This window comes from Polypterus senegalus, chromosome 3, assembly GCF_016835505.1.
Source record: "Polypterus senegalus isolate Bchr_013 chromosome 3, ASM1683550v1, whole genome shotgun sequence".
NCBI lineage: Eukaryota > Metazoa > Chordata > Cladistia > Polypteriformes > Polypteridae > Polypterus > Polypterus senegalus.
Genome location: NC_053156.1, coordinates 217,154,095 through 217,167,782, shown reverse-complemented (window position 1 = coordinate 217,167,782; position 13,688 = coordinate 217,154,095). Strand labels below are relative to the sequence as shown.

The following is a 13,688-nucleotide window of genomic DNA, read 5'->3' as shown; positions in this document are numbered from 1 at the left end:
AAAGTGTTTGACTGCTGTCCAAGTCTTTTTATACTGTCTTCTCCACGTGCAGGCCCTTATTTAGGTAAATAGTCCATTTCCTAACAAGGAAAGAAGATTTTGTGCCGACTGTTAACAGAGGACAAAATAGTATACGCCTGTCTTTAGGCTGACTATACATTCCTCCAGCTGTCTTTATCTTGTCCTATGCTTGGCCCAGCACTTCTAAATGCCAAGAGGCCCTGTGTGCTACCTTTGGCTTGGCCTGTACATGTGAATGGATTTATAAAATAATTTTTGTACAGAGCACAGTGACATTAAACTTATATTCTTATTACAACATTGAGTTTAGAGCTCTCAATTCATCTAACGTACATGTCTGGGTCTAGGACTGGGACTTGTAATGCAGGGCGCTGGGGCGTCAAACCCTTAAATATTTTAAAACTCTCCTTATATTAGTTAGGTCATGTGAAATAATCATGAAGAAATGTGTTTATTTGCACAACATCCCTGGCACCAACGCATGTCAGCATCTATTAAAAATTGGTTTTGACTTGTGTTTGTTTCATTTCTGTGTGAAAAAAAAATGTCTGTGTGAAGACCTGTATTTCAGGAGTGAATGATGCTGGCCAAATGAAAGCTAATGCAAGTCCTTCATCTTTTGGCAAGCAGATGACAAGAGGCTGCCCTTTAATTAATTGCTTTCAGATTTTTCCAGAGACGCAGCTCTCTGTGCCCCAAACATACCCACACTTATTGGCTGCAAATTAGTATTGTTTTAGTTTTTTTTTAATCTAATGTGATTGGGCAATCATTGATGCACTATGTCATGTTGATATCAATGGTTCACAGTTAACTCCTGTTTTTAATGTTATGTAACTGCAGATGAGCAAGAATGGCTTATGACAAACAAAGTTGGCTAGCTGGGTATGGTGTAAGTAATACCTTATATTATTTTCCCTGTTTGGTGTTTCAAAGTGTTGATACCAAAGTGTTGTGGACATTGACAGGATATAAGATCTAAAACATCTTTCTGAAAAATGCAAACTGCATCTAGACAATAGCATGAGGCAAAATGTTTTTGGTAGGCTTAGTACTGCTGAACTGCTAGATGAAGACTACAGGATTGACTTTAGGAGGCACAACGAAGAGGTGACCAAACATCGACACATCCTGTCCAGAATTTTGTGGAGCATTTGCATTGGCTTTGTGTGGCCATGATGAGAGCAAGAGCTCCAATAAGCCGAAAGTGATCACATCTCTAAACCATGCATTAAAAAAGTTGAGAATGCTGTAGTGCCTAAACCTGTAATGTAACAACAGTTGCCTCAATAGCAAAGGGCCTTCTTTTACTATCCATTTTACAGCTCCTGCCACTATAAGCATTCAAAATACCCACAATGAGTAATTAGAGAAGCAATTCAACGGTGTGCTAAGTAATGTTATTTATTTCATAAAATAGAAAATAAATATTAATAAATACAAAAAAGCACAATTATATGCATACAATGTAACAATAGACTTGGTATGTTGTGATTCAGGTCATTTGTTATTCTTGCAAGCATTTCAAAATCAGTCTTTGATGCTCTTTTTCAATGCTGCCTTTTTTCATTTTTATGTTGTGCAGATAAAGAGAACTACTCTGGCATCTGAAAATGTGAACACACCTGTGTGTCTTAACAACTGGTCGATTGCTAAGATCAGGTCAGGTCAGGTTGGGGAGCATGCACTGGTACAGCAGGTTGATGCACCCACCACATGACGAAACAGCTCGGGATCCTGGTTGGCAACACTCCAGGCAGGCACGTGGTTCAATCCCACCCTCCAGGAATGACCATCTATCTGTCGTCAACCAGGTGTTACATGGGAGTCCCCTTGGCCTGGTTCAGCCGCACGGGTCCTCAACAATGAGGATCCTGCGAGCTGGACCACCGTCGGGGAATCATGCCACATGGGTATAGTGCCATAACTGACACTCCCTCACAATGCAGGTAATGTGCCTCATTCGGGACTCTGTGAGAAACCACTCATTTAACACAAAGTCAAACCAGCAGTACCTAAGGATTCTCCAAAGAGACACAATAGCAAAGGAGTCCAGTCTTTGTCTGCAAAAAATAATGAAGACAGTGGCCTTGAGCAGTGTTACAGACCGGCCCACAATATCCAATAAATTATAATAAATGGAATTTCTGAAATCCTCTGAGAATTATTTCTAGTATCATAATACTAACATTATTATATTTATGGCTGATCCGATGATGTATTAACATAATTCTTATTGTACTGTAGTACCAAACACAGTCCTGTATAATAATTACAAAACATGCAAAGATTCTGTCTTTTCTTTTTATACATTGTGTGTTTTATTCCCTTAGTATCCTTTAGTACTTGGCCTACTGTTTGTTAAGGTCATGCAGGTTAAGAAGGTTAATGTGAGCGAGAGCTCAAGAGAAAGAAAAACATTCACTTGACAATGTTTCACCGTAGGCCAATATTGGCATCTATAGTTTGGGTGCTATCAGGCCAGTTCATTTTGTTTATTTGTTTATTTGGGTTTTTTTTTTTTTGCATCATCATAGGGTCATATTTTTAGTTTTCTTCTTATAATAGCCAAGAAGGATAGATTTTTACTTTTAACGGCTGGGTCTTTGAATTTGCACGTGTGCACCATCTAGTGTTGTGTGCATTACTGAGCAGGGTTTTATTATTAATAATAATAATAATAATAATAATAATAATAATACATTTTATTTATATAGCACCTTTCCCATGCTCAAGGCACAGAATATAAGAAAGAATGGCAGGGTATACAGTATATAGCATTGTACTAAACCAGATAAATAAATACAGAAGATTACGACAGTGAATTCAGAGAAAAGCCTAACAGACAACATAATTGATGGTCTAGCACACACACATACAGGTTACATGAGCATCTTGACAGAGAGGTAAACTGAGAGAAGGGTAATAAAGTCAAGTAGAGCTAAAAGCCTTCCTGAACAGATGAGTTTTGAGTTGTTTTTTTAAAAGAATTCATAGAGTCAGCTGACCTGATTAATTTCGGTAGGCCATTCCAGAGTCTGGGTGCTATACAGCTGAAGGTCCTGTCACCCATGGAGTGTAGATTAGTGTGGGGCACAACAAGATTACCAGAATCAGAGGACCTTAGTGGACGGACAGGTACATAGTGATGGAGAAGGTCACTGATGTAATTTGGCGCAAGGCTATTTAAGGCTTTGTAGGTTATTAGTAGGATTTTATATTCGATTCTGTAAGACACAGGCAGCCAGTGAAGACGGAGCAGGATGGGTGTGATGTGCTCGCTGCTGCTGGTTCGAGTAAGGACTCTTGCAACTGAGTTTTGAATAAGCTGGAGCTGTGATATAAGATTAGAAGGGGCACCTGCCAGCAGCGAGTTACAATAATCAATGCGGGATGTGATAAAAGCATGGACAAGTTTCTCAGCTTTAGAAAAGAAGAGGAAGGAGCGAACACGTGATATGTTATGGAGGTGAAAGTAAGAATGTTTCTTAATGTGATTTATGTGGGCGGAATAGGAGAGGAAGGAATCAAAAATAACACCGAGATTCTTTGCAGTAGAGGCAGGTCTGGTGAGATCACCGCCAAAATGGACTGGGAAGGAGCTCATTTTATTAAGTTGCATTTTAGTCCCAATTTGCAGGAGTTCAGTTTTGTTGCAGTTTAATTTTAAAGAGTTCGGCTCCATCCAGGTTTTAATTTCACTAAGGCAGGTTGTGAGCTGAGAAAGCTCTGATGAAGCTCCACTTTTAACATTGAAGTAGAGTTGAGTATCATCTGCATAAAAATGATAACCCAGTCCATAGCTACGAATAATATGGCCAAGGGGAAGCATATAAATACAGAAGAGAAGAGGGCCGAGGACAGAGCCCTGTGGAACTCCTTGTGTGACTGGTACCGAGCTGGATCTGCTGTTGCCAAGACTAACAAACGCTTGCCTATCAGTCAGATAGGACTTGAACCACTGGAGGGCAGTGCCAGAGATACCCAGCATGTTCTTCATTCTGGACAGTAGAATGTCATGTCTGACAGTGTCAAATGCTGCACTGAGGTCTAATAGAATTAATATGTTGGTTTGTCCAGAGTTTGCTGCCATATGCAAATCATTGGTTACCCGTAGCAGAGCAGTTTCACAGCTGTGCTGCACCCTGAAACCAGACTGAAAGGGTTTCATCAAATTATTAGAGGTTAAGTAATTGGTGAGTTGGGAGGCTACAACACGCTCAAGAACTTTTGACAGGAAAGGTAAGTGGGAAATAGGCCGGAAATTGTTAAGATCGTCAGCATCAAGACCAGACTTTTTTAACATTGGGGTTACAGAAATGATTTTAAAGGTGAGCGGTACAGAGCCAGTGTCAAGGGATGAGTTTATTATTGTTGTAATAGTCGGGATTATGGCACAAAGGCAGGATTTAAGTAGTGTGCTGGGGATGGGGTCCAGTACACAAGTAGTCGGCCTCATCTTACAAAGCAGGTTATTAACAAACGCAGAGGTGACTGGTGAGAACTTGGAGAAGGAGCTGGACGGAGTGGGAAAACAGGGAGAGGTATAAACAGATGATGTATTTATGTTAGTTGAATTATTTAGATCTTTAATTTTGTTGCAGAAAAAGTTGAGGAATTCCTCAAAGACTTCAGTAGAAGAGGTAGTTGGGCCAAATGTGGGTTGGAGTAGTTTATTAACTACAGAGAATAAAACCCTTGGGTTATCATGGCCACTTTCTATTATTCTGCCATAGTGCGCGTTCTTAGTTGCAGTTAGTGTTTCTCTGTAAGCTCTTTGGTGGTCAGAGAAAGCCTGGATGTGCACGGTGAGGCCAGTCTTACGTGACATTCTCTCAAGGCGTCGGCCAGCTGGTTTCATAGATCGCAATTCTGAGTTATACCAAGGAGCTGAACATTATTAGAGGATCCCCCTCGTTCAGCTGCTTATATTCAAGTTCTAAAAACCATCTTATCAGGTTAAAATTTTATTTGCTGTCCTAGTTTCATATGTGCTCACCCACCAACAAATTTCTGGCTATGCTACTACTACTACTACTAATTTCTCTATTATATTAAAAAGGTTTTCCGTTGTGTCCGCGTTATTCAGCCTTGACCACTCCCCTCCACTCCACTCACCCAATCATTACTCTACTGCACACATACCACCCCTTGACACTCTGAGTTCTAACTCACCCTTCAACGTAGTTGGTTATAATGGCAAGTCAGGAAAAAAATTATCTATTCAAGAATGTCGAATTTTAGATTGTAATTGAAAAAGAGTGACAGGAGCTGATAATGAACAAAAAACTGCTGCATATAATAAAAATCAAGAAACAAATACAATCTTCCAATAAACGAAAAGTAGAAAATATTTCAAACAATATGCATACATCAAAGCAAAAAAGCAGTGTTTATGTAATGTCAGTTAGAGGATAAAGTAATTCATAATATTGTTTTTGATGAGGCGTTAATGTTGTTACATTTTTTATTTTTTTATTATATTTTACTTTTCTACTTCTGCTTTTACTTTTTTTTACTTTTACTTTGTTTTATTATTCATTGGTATTTCAAATAGACAGTTGTAGTAAAATACTCAAGTAATTGATTTTCTTTTGTGGCAAAGACTCTATATAGGCGTCAATCCGACACAGACTGACAACGGAGGCACATAAAAACGAACAAAAAGATTTATTTTTTTCAGCAGGGGGCCACGTCTTCCCTGTGTCCCTCAGCCCTAACACAGTCCCAAAACACTTAATAGCAGAAAGCAAAACACCACCACAAAGCACTCTTCTTTCTCCTCCACGACGACAGCGACGACAACGCCGACAGCGGCGGCTGCTTACTCTGGCACCTGTAGTGGTGACTGTCGATTCCTTTTATAGCCCACCCGGAAGTGCTGCAGGTGCTCGTTAACCTACTTCTGGCTGCACCTCTGGGTGTGGCTGCGTTCCCGCCCAGACAGACTTGTTAGGCCATGCAGCTCCCCCGGTGGTGGCCACAGAACCCAACAGGAATGAGCTCTGGTGTTCCAAAATATTGGCCTTGATGCAACCCAGGACGGCTGCCACCAAGTGTTCCGGGGGACGTAGTGTGCATTCCATGGTTCTTCCCCCAGATCCAGTGTCAAAGGGGCATCCCGACCGGGCATTGGTCCCAGCCATCTGCCACACTGTCTATAATAGCTAAAAATCAAACCGTGTTCCTCCTGTGCCCCCATACTCTTCTATATACCATCTCTTTAAATACAATCGCTTTCTCTCACTGAGCTGCGCCCCAACGCCTTTCCAGCAGCTCACCATAAGATAACATGTATCCAGTGTCCCCCCAGGGTAGGTGAGCAAAGCGAGCCCCCTAGTAATAATAATAATTATTTACTTTTATATAGCGCTTTTCTCACTATTCAAAATGGTCTGTGTGTAGGCAACATTACAATTTATGGATGTGTCTTTCTACTTCTTGTGAGCTATGAAGTGCTGCTTTAGTTTGTCTCTTCAAAAACTGCATCCCCACCCAGATTTTTTTCACCAGCCGCCATTAGTTCCCTAGTTTTTTGAACCAAGGATGGGAAGTAGCAAGGAAAAGGATGCAATATAACATAACACAGCACAAAGTGGAAGCTACTAGAAGACCAAAGCATAACTCATTGCTGGCAACCATCACTGTTTCAAGCCATTCTGAGACCCTAATCATTGGGGCCTATGTAATGGATGGTAGGCATGGGCTGGCATCCCTGCCAGGATGGTTCAAGGCTTTTTATCTGGCCAGGAGACCCATGCTAATGACTAGGCAAGAAGACAGGCAGATTGTTCCCTGCCATGGGCATGAGAGGATGCCAACACATAGGTGGATATGCTAGTGTCCTGGTGAGGCTTCACCAAAGGTCCTTACCCAACCTGCCTAGTCTATTTGCTCAACTGAACTGATAGATGGCAGCATCCCTGTGCTGCACGGTACACAAGCAGACACTCACGGGACATGTTAGGAATTGTAGTCCCGCAGGGTAGCCCTGTTTGGATTCCTTGGGTGCTGCCAGGGGAGAGCTGTAGGAATTAGTGATCCCTACTTTGTGGGGCTTCCATCTAACTCTAAAGTGCTTCCTGCAAACAATGTCTTATCACTAGAAACAATCTTGGGTCTTATGGAGTCTCAGATAAATTGAATTATTGCTAAAATACTTTGTCATAGTTTGCGGATACTGAATGATTTATAACGCTACAGCATGTTTTTAAAATAGATTTTTCAGCAACTCCCTCCCCTCCTCTAATTTTGATTTTTAGGCTTTGAGGGGGTCTAAAGTGTAAATTAGAGGTCCCAGAGCGGCATTAAAAAAAATCCAATGTGTATTAAGTGTCTCATAGCATCAGATTTTTGACGCTTGTGGGAAATTTTTAGTTTTGAAATAAAACGAGCCTGTTCTTTGCTTGATAATCTGTCAGGACAAGGTTGGTTAGACATTTGAAAACTCTTCTCAGCACTGCCACAAGGCTCCCTTGTTTAAAGTGTTTTACACAGCATATTTTAACTACTGGAACCCTTGCTGGGGTTAAATCGGTCAGCTGCTTGAATCAAAGCTCTGTTTAACGGTTGGTATGTAATGGCCTCACTTATTCACATATTTCATACGCACATTAAATACATGATATTTTCCAAAAACACGTTATTGTTTTTATGAAAAGTAGCCATCCACTCATTTTCTGAGCCTGTTTTTATTTTTAGAGACTCAGAAAGATAGCATTGGAAGACAGACCATGACAGGGCCTACTTCAGTGTGGCCTGTTAACCCAATCTGGAAATGCTAAGCCAGTGTGCTAAAAAACAAAAGTCGACGCCACAAGATGAAGGATGGACTGGCCAACCTAAACACCAGCCAGCCTTGCACCCCCCGTTAGTTGCCTAACGTTAACTTCACTAACGTGTTTGAATGTTGATGTCCTTGTAAAATAAAGCATAGGACTGTTTAGATAACTGGCTGCGTTATGTTCTGCCAGAGCTGGCAAAAAACTGGCAGGGCACAAGAACAATGAAATATAGGACCGGACGATGAAATCAATGTAAAAATTTTTACAAAAGCCAAAAACCAAAAAGCCTGACAACTATATGACTAAAGCCCATTAAGTGATGAAAAGTTAAAGGTTGAATTCGCTAGCCAAAAAGTCAAGACCCAAAATGTCAAAGAAATAAGAACTAATGAAAGGTTTTTAGAATTTATCCAAGAGTTTAAACAAAGACTGTCACGTGATATCAATTTATAATGAATTCAGAACTTATTTAGATTCCTTCACTTTCTATTGGTTTATTTAATTTTAAATTGGTAGAGTTTCAATTTTTTCCCATTATCCCATTATTCTACACTCACTAACCCATAATGACAAGGTGAAGCATGTTTTCAGAAAGGTTTTCACATTGATTGAAAATTTAAAAACTAATCCATCCATCCATTATCCAACCCGCTATATCCCAGCCAACACAGGGCGCAAGGCAGGAAACAAACCCCGGGCAGGGTGCCAACCCACCGCAGGGCACACACACAATCACCCACAAACCAAGCACACACTAGGGACAATTTAGAACCACCAATGCACCTAACCTGCATATCTTTGGACTGCGGGAGGAAACCCATGCAGATACGGGGAGAACATGCAAACTCCACGCAGGGAGGACCGGGAAGCAAACCCAGTCTCCTAACTACGAGGCAACAGCGCTACCACTGCTCCACCATGCCGCCTCTAAATTTAAAAACTGAAATCTTTTATTCATACAAGTATTCAGACCCTTAATTCATTACTTTGTAGAAGACCCTTAAGCAGCAATTACAGCTTTGACTTTTCTTGCGCAAGTCCCTATGAGCTTTACACATCTGGATTTGGACAGTTTATCCCATTCTTCCTCTCAGATCCCCACAACCTCCATTAGATTGGGTGGGAAGTGTCTGTAAACTGCCATCTTCAGGTCTCTCAGATGTTCTGTGGGGTTTAGGTCCCACTGCCAATGCAACATTCTCTTGGTTTTATTCTGTAGGTCATTTTCAAGCTGAAAGATGAACCATTGCTCCATTCGGAGGTGGTGAAAACTTTGAAGCAGGTTTTCTTCATGGACCTATTTGGAGTTGACTGCATTTATCCTTTTCTCAATTCTGACTGGTCTTCCCAACCCTGCTGCTGAGAAATACCCCCATAGCATGATGCTGCTTCTTCCATACATCACCGTAGGGATGGTATTAGTCAGGTGATGACAAGTGTCTGATTCCCCAGCAAACACAGTGAAAGAGTTCAAGTTTTGTCTCATCAAACCAGAGAATCTTTTCCTCATTGCTCCCAGTGTCTTTTAAATGCTGTTTGACAAACTCCAAGCAGAAGTTAGCAACTCTGCCATAAACTCCTGATTGATGGAGTGCGGCCGAGATGGTCGTCATTCCAACAGGTTCTTCTTTCTCAGCAGAGTATCCTGAAGTGCTGTTAGAGTGACCATTGGATTCTTGGTAACCTCCCTGGCCAACTCTAGGAAGAGTCCTGGTAGTTCCAAACTTCCTCCATTTCACATTTACTAAGGCTACTGTGCCCCAGGAAACATTCAAAGCTTTAGAAAGGGTTTTATACCCTGGCCCTGATCTATGCATCCCCACAATTTGATCACAGAGGTTCTTTGAACTTCATAACTTCTTTTTTTTTTTTGTCTGGACATGCAGTGTGAATTGTGATATCATAAATACCCATGGGTGTGTCTTTCTAAATGACGTCCAATCAATTCAATTTGCCACAGGTGGACTCCAATCAAGTTCTCGATACAGTGCAACGTCAATTAAGGTAATCAGGAGGCACCCGACCACAATCTGGAGAGCCACAGCAAATTGTCTAAATACTTATATGAATGAGAGATTTCAGTTTTGGATGTTTAAAAAACTAGGGGGTTTTGTCCCCTGCTCACTTCGCTCGCTAACCCTGGGCCTGCTCTAAGCGCTAGCCTCTTTGTGGTTCTGCCACTCATGTATGGGGATGCGGATGTACAATTAAAACAGATTTTTATTTTCATGGGAATTGTTACATATGCATCAATGCGACATATAACTGCCTGTGATTGAATTTCGTTTCTTTCTCTCTATTAAATAAAACGACTTTTTCAAATCTTTGGCTCTGAGATTTGTTAATTGCCTTTACAAAAGCTATTCTAACGGGAAACTGTTAACGTTGTATATACGAATGGCATATCAAGATCTCCTTTGTTGTCTAATGTTACCCACTGAAGATGTACTACATTACCGTTCTTGGATACATCCTTCTTTCTACCTTAATTCGTGCGGAGGAAGACTGGATGGTGTTAACGGTTGTAGATATTCTTCGGGATATTACATCTTCCACATGATCACCACTAACTGTTTCAGCATAGTCTATTGATGCACATTTAACCAATTTGCAGTGTAACCGATTGACATTTTTGCCGTTAATTCGTTTGACTGCATCGTTTTTCGCTGCTAGGATTGCCTGTGTGCTGATTTTTTTCTGTTGATAACCCTTCAGGATGAAATTCATCAATAGGATTTGGAAATAATACGTATTCTTTAATTGGAAACTTAAAGTGAGGAAAATGTTAAAATTTATAAAAGCTGAGAGAGCCGAAAATGTGCCTGTCAAAAGCATTCACACAAATGAGGGGAGTAATGTAAAGTAGTGTTTGAGAGGAGAGTGTGACTTAAAACAATCTCTTGGCCAAAGTCTCAACTCATGGGACTTCAAAAAAAATCTTTCAAAAAGTCTCGTCCCAGTTTTTTGTATATAAAGAAGCTCTGACTGTTGCAAAGTTATGATTTTCAAAACTCAGAATACTGTAAAGCATGAGTGGGCAGATTCAGTCCTGGAGGGCCGCAGTGGTTGCAGGTTTTTGTTCTAATCCAGTTGCTTAATTAGAAAGCACTCCTTGTCAGTTATTTAATTTCATGGCTTGTTAGTGCTTTAACTTTGTCATATCATATAGATTTTCTTCCCCTTTCTAAGGATATCATCCAAATGATTTGAAGGCTAAAATGGGTGAGTAATTCTCAGTCATTCACTTTTTTCTCTTCACTGTGCTTTCAAGTATTTAATCAAACCTACAGTTAGGTCTATAAATATTTGGACAGAGACAACTTTTTTCTAATTTTGGTTCTGTACATTACCACAATGAATTTTAAATGAAACAACTCAGATGCAGTTGAAGTGCAGACGTTCAGCTTTAATTCAGTTGGTTGAACAAAAAGATTGCATAAAAATGTCAGACAACTAAAGCATTTTTTTAGCACAATCCCTTCATTTCAGGAGCTCAAAAGTAATTGGACAAATTAAATAACTGGAAATAATATGTTCATTTCTAATACTTGGTTGAAAACCCTTTTATGGCAATGACAGCCTGAAGTCTTGAACTCATGGACATCACCAGATGCTGGGTTTCCTCCTTTTAATGCTCTGCCAGGCCTTATAGATAGATAGATAGATAGATAAATAGATACTTTATTAATCCCAAGGGTATATTCACATAATCTAGCAGCAGTATACTGATACAAAGAAACAATATTAAATTAAATAGTAATAAAAATGAAAAATGAAAAAAATAAAAATAAAAAAGCAGACAATAACTGAGTAATGTTAGCATTTACTCCCCCGGGTGGAATTGAAGAGTCGCATAGTGTGGGGGAGGAACGATCTCCTCTGTCTGTCAGTGGAGCAGGACGGTGACAAAAGTCTGTCACTGAAGCTACTCCTCTGCCTGGAGATGACACTGTTCAGTGGATGCAGTGGATTCTTCATGATTGACAGGAGTTTGCTTAGTGCCCGTCGCTCTGCCACAGATGTTAAACTGTCCAGCTTTATTCCTACAATAGAGCCTGCCATCTTAACAAGTTTGTCCAGGCGCGGGCGTCTTTCATCTTTATGCTGCCTCCCAGCACACCACCGCGTAGAAGAGGGCACTCGCCACAACCGTCTGGTAGAACATCTGCAGCATCTTACTGCAGATGTTGAAGGATGCCAACCTTCTCAGAAAGTATAGTCTGCTCTGACCTTTCTTACATAGAGCATCAGTATTGGCAGTCCAGTCCAATTTGTCATCCAGCTGCACTCCCAGATATTTATAGGTCTGCACCCTCTGCACACAGTCACCTCTGATGATCACTGGGTCCATGAGGGGCCTAGGCCTCCTAAAATCCACCACCAGCTCCTTGGTCTTGTTGGTGTTAAGATGTAAGTGGTTTGAGTCGCACCATTTAACAAAGTCTTTGATTAGCTTCCTGTACTCCTCCTCCTGCCCACTCCTGATGCAGCCCACAATAGCAGTGTCATCAGCGAACTTTTGCACGTGGCAGGACTCCGAGTCGTATTGGAAGTCTGATGTATATAGATTGAACAGGATTGGAGAAAGTACAGTCCCCTATGGCGCTCCTGTGTTGCTGACCACAATGTCAGACCTGCAGTTCCCAAGACGCACATATTGAGGTCTGTCTGTAAGATAGTCCACAATCCATGCCACCAGGTGTGAGTCTACTCCCATCTCAGTCAGCTTGTCTCTAAGGAGCAGAGGTTGGATGGCGTTGAAGGCGCTAGAGAAGTCCAAAAACATAATTCTTACAGCACCACTGCCTCTGACCAGGTGGGAGAGGGATCGGTGTAGCATATAGATGATGGCATCCTCCGCTCCCACCTTCTCCTGGTATGCGAACTGCAGAGGGTCGAGGGCGTGGCGGACTGCAGCTGCTTTCAGTTGCTGTTTGTTTGTGGGCCTTTCTGTCTGAAGTTTAGTCTTCAACAAGTGAAATGTATGCTCAATTGGGTTAAGATCAGGTGACTGGCCATTCAAGAATTTTCCACTTCTTTGCTTTAATAAACTCCTGGGTTGCTTTGGCTGTATGTTTTGGGTCATTGTCCATCTGTATCATGAAATGCCACCCAATCAATTTGACTGCATTTAGCTGGATTTGAGCAGACAGTATGTCTCTGAACACCTCAGAATTCATTCGGCTGCTTCTGTCCTGTGTCACATCATCAATAAACACTAGTGTCCCAGTGCCACTGGCAGCCATGCACGTCCAAGCCATCACACTGCCTCCATCGTGTTTTACAGAAGATGTGGTATGCTTTTGATGTGGAAGCTGTTCCACGCCTTCTCCATACTTTTTTCTTTCCATCATTCTGGTAGAGGTTGATCTTGGTTTCATCTGTCCAAAGAATGTTTTTTCCAGAATTGTGCTGGCTTCTTTAGATGTTCTTTAGCAAAGTCCAATCTAGCCTTTCTATTCTTGAGGCTTATGAGTGGCTTACGCCTTGCAGTGCACCCTCTGTATTTACTTTCATGCAGTCTTCTTTTTATGGTAGACTTGGATATCGATACACCTACCCCCTGGAGAGTGTTGTTCACTTGGTTTACTGTTGTGAAGGGGTTTCTCTTCACCATGGAAATGATTCTGCGATCATCCACCACTGTTGTCTTCTGTGGATGTCCAGGTCTTTTTGTTTTGCTGAGTTCACCAGTGCTTGCTTTCTTTCTCAAGATGTACCAAACTGTAGATTTTGCCACTCGTAATATTGTAGCAATTTCTCAGATGGGTTTTTTCTGTTTTCGCAGCTTAAGGATGGCTTCTTTCACCTGCATGGAGAGCTCCTTTGACTGCATGTTGTCTGTTCACAGCAAAATCTTCCACATGCAAGCACCACACCTCA

General features: G+C 41.2%; 1 pseudogene; it reads right to left on the bottom strand.

The window, feature by feature from the left end:
- Positions 1-2,976: 2,976 nt before the first annotated feature.
- Positions 2,977-9,060, bottom strand: LOC120526651 (annotated as a pseudogene).
- Between the last annotated feature and the right edge of the window lie 4,628 nt (positions 9,061-13,688).